General features: G+C 38.1%; 1 long non-coding RNA gene across 1 annotated transcript; it reads right to left on the reverse strand.

Annotated features, from left to right (window-relative positions):
* Positions 1 to 1,049: 1,049 nt before the first annotated feature.
* Positions 1,050 to 3,849, reverse strand: LOC112488563 (uncharacterized). Its single transcript, XR_003052781.1, has 3 exons — positions 3,414 to 3,849; positions 1,709 to 2,298; positions 1,050 to 1,606 (listed from the first exon to the last, which is right to left on the reverse strand). It is a non-coding gene; the product is annotated as an uncharacterized LOC112488563 (long non-coding RNA).
* Between the last annotated feature and the right edge of the window lie 1,195 nt (positions 3,850 to 5,044).

Below are 5,044 nucleotides of genomic sequence, written 5' to 3' on the forward strand. Positions count from 1 at the left end.
AGGCGTTAATTTCCCAGTTGAATTCCCTGCTGAATTAATGTACAAAGTTCTCGCAGCTTCACTTGGACCAAGTCCAGGTGAGAATCTCTACAGAGGTTTCTCTACCTTAGAAAAACCATATCCTCTCTGCAGTTTCACCTTTTCTCTGTTGGATCCTATTGTTCTGTCTGTTGTCGCCATCTTTTATTGCAGTATAAAAAAATGCACCTGTGTTTCTGCAGCTTCAATGTTAAAAAACAACATCTGTTGGACTTGTTTTTTGTTGTAGTGATTTGGTGAAAAAAAAAAAAAAAAAAAACAAAAAAAACCGACAGCTCAATAGCTATCTGGAGCTAAATTGTGAGCTCTAAATAATACGTCTATAATTTTTTTTTTTTTTTTTTACCTCTGTTTTGTTGAATCATTTACACTCACTTCACACTCGAAACATTATTTTTGGCTCAACAAGAAAAACTGTTGTAACAATTTGCGGAGACCTTTCTGGATGAATTCATCCAAACCATATTAGCGTAAAAGTTGCAAAATAATTCCAGTCAGACACAGTTACACACAATAACTCCACAGGTGACAACATGATTTTATTGATTGTTTTTTTTTTAAATCAAGCAACTTGATTGAAATTGTTAAAAAATAAATAAAATAAACAAATGCCAGTTGATGATAAAAGTTGTGTGACAAAGTGTTTTCTAAATTATTGTATTATTATTAGGAGAAATATGAGTGACAATAACAACTCAACATTTTCTGGTGTGTGTGACCTTACGACCTGAACCGGTGATGAACAAAGTATACAAGGCTGGAAACTGATCTCTTACCCGTAGCTCTGCTTAAACCTCCTCTCCAGGCCGTCAACTTGCGCTTCACTGATCTGTAACAACCAATAAAGTTGAGTCACTCAGAACAGCGACGGCTAATCACAACACAATGCATCTTCATTGGGTCAGAAGCTCTCGCTCCTTACAGCCAGTAATAATGAGGCTTCATGGCACAGTTCTGCAGCTGAAGTCGAACACAGGTTGTTAAACCGAGAACAATGTAGTAACTTATACGAGTGGCAGCACAGTGGAGTCAGTGTTTGATGCCTTTGCCTTATCAGCCATGTGGTGGTCACATCTGCTGCTGGACAAAAATGAGGAGTATTTAAGGCATCCAACTTAATATAGTGTTACTTCTTTTTTACTGTTACAGTTGCAAGAGTAATACCCTAATGGACAGTACGCAGGAAGTGGGAGGGCCAAATACATCAGCCAATGGGTGTACAACTCTCTTGTCAGGGTAAATAACCTATAGATAAATAAGTTATCTTTTTTTCCTAATTGTTATTTTACAGAACTTTGAAATTACATTATTTTCATTGAAAAAAATGTTATTTCATGTTCTGTCTTGTAGGTGGAAGGCCAAGTTCCAAGAAGCCACAATAGATGTTTCAAAGCACAACAAAAGCAGGTTCAGTTGTAGAATTTGTAAAACTAATGTATACATATTTATTTTCTAAATTAAATTAATATTCTGTCTTTATGAAAACAACCAAATCAAATATTCAAAGGAACTGTAGGTTTACCTGAAGAGAACGGAGGACATCACTGTAGGGTGAATTGATTCCCATCTTATTAGAGAAAACAAACAAAAAAAAAACATTTTAATTTCCCCCTCATAGTCAGACCACTGATCTCAAACAATGAGTGAGAGCTGAAGCAGCTGAACACACCGGTTGCCAATTGCATGCTGACTTTTGGAGCAGGTGACTTGATTAGCTGCCATGCTGGTCTCCACCAATCAGCTCCTACTCCTATGCAGACTCATTTGCATACTTCCCCACTCTTACACACAGACTGAGCTGCGTTAGAAGAGCATGCTGCACATGAACCTTACATTGAAATTGAATTTGCACAATACCATAGCTTCTCCACATCACAGCAGCAGAGTTGACTTTGTCCAGGACCCAATGTCAGCACAGTGATTACTGAGATTTCTTGGAGCTGTTTATTCCACTGCGGCTGGCTCCTCATGAGTGACTAAATGGCAGATGTGACTGTAATTAGGATTATAGACACACCTGATTACTCACTGCTAGATGAGTATTTGTTTCAGAATGCACTAGGGAGAATGTTTTTGCTGGGCAATTGTGCGTCGGTGGTGTACATTGTTGTCACAATATCTCAACTCCAATAAAGTCTGTGTCTGTGTCTGAGCGCCAGAATAAGGAATAAATCATCACAACACTCACATCTATGTTTCTGTCCTCATTTCTCTGTTGTTTCCTCCGTCAACACACAGCTCCAGGAGCAGGAAGATCATCTGAGTGACATGGGAAAGTGTTTTAAAAAAACAAAAAAGTAACAGTCATGAACTCAGCTTGAGAAATAGTCTCCAACAAAATGGCCCAAAGGTTTCTCAGCTATGTTGCACAAGGTTATTAGTCCTGAGCCCCTTTTTCAGGTCTGCCTGATGAACAGAATTGGGTCGGACACTTGTGATGAATGTACCCTAGTTTGAGCAGCTACTGCACTTTATTTTGCTTTTATATTATTTATTCAGCTTGAAAGTTCCTCTGCGGTCACCCCAAATAAATTAGCCTCATTACCCATGTTTGATTTGAAATGGTTCTGGCCGCAATGTGACTGTAATATCTCTTTAATTCAATACCTTTAGTCTGCATTTCCCGTGGCACACACGGAAAACAGAGCTCACAACGAAATCGGCACAAGATTAATCAACTTGTTTGCCGTTACCATGGCGCCAGTTCTCAGCACTGTGATTATTTTCCCCTTCGATGATAAACTCTTATTTGATGTTATACAATACTCAGATAGAAATTGAAGAAATTAAATTAAATAATATTTAGAGATTAATATTTGATTATTTATTTCTCAGTGGAATTGAACAAAATATAAGGATGGAACCTAAAGCAGAACTGACTTTACAGTTTATTACAATGCATTTGTATATTTCTAAGGCTACAAATATATTATATTATAATATTATTTTATTATTTAAAAACATGACTTTAAAATGTTATAAGAATATAAGATTTTTTTTTTTTTTCCTTCTGACACCTGGAGATCTGTGCCTCCGGGACAGAAAGCAATGATGCAAGAAGGTCTATGGAGATGTCTGCACATTATGGTATTCAGTGTGTGTTTGCAAGTGTGTGTGTGTGTGTGTGTAGTCCTGACGTGACATCCCTTCTGCCCTTAAGGAGATTCAGCCTTATGCCACTCTGAAAGGCGAGGTCATGGTGAGAAGTTACTAGTTGTGACACCCATGTGTACATACACACTCCTGCATGATAATTGTGTGTGTTTGTGAACGGGGCATGAGTGTGTGCTCAAGTTCATTGCATGTTAGAAACCCAGTAAGGTTAGGGGGATTAATGAAGTAACTGTTACAGAACCCAGAATGTACTGCAGTACCGTGTTTGAACTCCAGAGTGATACTGTAAATGAAGACGTCGGAGTTAGTCCGAGCTAACGGCTGTGGATCTGGAAAAAAAGACGCACCTCCGAATGAAGAAGACCACATTTTCCTGCAGCACAAACACATTACTGGATGTAATCATTAAAACAAGACAACCTGAAAGACAAGGGGAGTGTGTGCAAAGGCTAGGAGGCGGAGTTTTCTCAACAATGAAATGAAAGTAAAACCACATTGGAGATTAAAGTGCCCTGGAGACAATAACATTTTTTCTTTTCTTTTTGGTCTGTCCCTTTTTCAGCTCACTAAAAGCCCCTCAACATTCTCTTATTGCTGCCACATTTGGAAACCACTCTGAGACAGCGGTAGAAGGTAATGGAAGTACTCTATGTGTTGTACGTGTTGTACATGTGTGTGCCGTGATCAGATACATGTCCTGTGAGTCTGTTCATATCCTCCAGCGCCTGCAGAAAAGAAATGTATAAACCATTTATCTTGGTTTATACAAATCAAAGAAAGAAAAGCATTTATGCTGGAGTGTCTTGGTGGAACTGAAAAAAATCAACTAACAAACTAAATAAATATCAAATAAAAATCATCATTATTAACAAACTAAATGGCTGAATAGGTTATAAGTAAATTATTCAGCTGCAGGAAGTGTGATAGGAGCTGATCTCAATTCAATTTTTAATTTATTTTATGTATTATGTCACAGAAATATAACATATTTTCACCCTTGGAATAAATGTCAGTATATTTCCAGCCAAGCACAATGTCCTGCGTGTGCATAATTATGTAGCATTTCCATAGTTACTGTGACACCATTCTTGTTGACTGCAGCAGGAGCTGCTGCTATATGTAAATGCACCCAGGTTGATTTAATGGGCACAGGCAGAAGTCTAGGGTCACCGCTGAAGAAGTAAATAAAAATGTTAAGAATATACCTGGAGAGAGACATCTTGATAACAAACTAAAAAAAAAGAAAAAAAAAAAAAAAAGAAAATGCTGCTGAAACAGAACGCATCTAAAGAAATACAAAAACACAATAAGCAAAAAAATACTAATAATAATATGAATAATAAAAAGTCTCACAGTTAAACACACTCACAGAGTCCAAAGCCCATTCAAAGGACTTTAACTGGGTTACCTGGCTGTGTTTCTGCAATATATTAATATCACAGAGAAATGCACCGTAGTTGTCTGAAACCTGCTCTCCTTACTCTCTGCCTCATCTCCCTCATGACTCCGGTCCACACACCGATATATAAATATAATCCATTTCTCTATTTCCTTAACTCCCTGAGGAGGACATGTAATCAGAGGTACAGAACAGTTACGCACATACACACCGCCCATCTCCTGGAGGGCTGAAGAAAGAAGACAGTTAAGAAGAGGGTGTCAAACACGTTCTTCTCATTTTCCATATTATGCTAACAGGAAGTCAGTTTTGCTTCTTCTTCCTCTGCTTCTCCGTGTGGGACTTTTGATGTTAGGGGTGAGGGTGGGGGAGGCATTGAATGTGACATGACCCAATGATTAGAACATGTGTCATGTACTGGAGGAGCACTTGCATAAGGCAAGAGATATTCTGAACATCTGAATAAACAGTGACGCTTTCATCCCAGACTGT

This window comes from Cynoglossus semilaevis, chromosome 18 (genome assembly GCF_000523025.1).
Source record: "Cynoglossus semilaevis isolate Cse_v1.0 chromosome 18, Cse_v1.0, whole genome shotgun sequence".
Lineage (NCBI taxonomy): Eukaryota > Metazoa > Chordata > Actinopteri > Pleuronectiformes > Cynoglossidae > Cynoglossus > Cynoglossus semilaevis.